Consider the following 276-nt stretch of genomic DNA (forward strand, 5'->3'; position numbering starts at 1 on the left):
CCCCCACACACACATACACTAAGTCAGCATCAAGCAATGCGTGCAGCAGCACATGTTAGTGTTGATGTTGCTAGCAAGTCCGCCACACACGGCCCCGCTAACCCCGCTCCTCTACCCAGTCTCGAGGCTGCACTCGCTATTGCTATAGCAACAGCATCAGCACCCCTCTCTCAGCATCCCTGGGTTTTTAACGGGGCGGGTGATTATGTCGTTGGTTGTGATCAGAGTGCTAAAACATATACACGTACTACTATAACTACGCGAAGAGCTAGTGAT

This window comes from Priapulus caudatus, unplaced genomic scaffold, assembly GCF_000485595.1.
Source record: "Priapulus caudatus unplaced genomic scaffold, Priapulus_caudatus-5.0.1 Scaffold2931, whole genome shotgun sequence".
Lineage (NCBI taxonomy): Eukaryota > Metazoa > Priapulida > Priapulimorpha > Priapulimorphida > Priapulidae > Priapulus > Priapulus caudatus.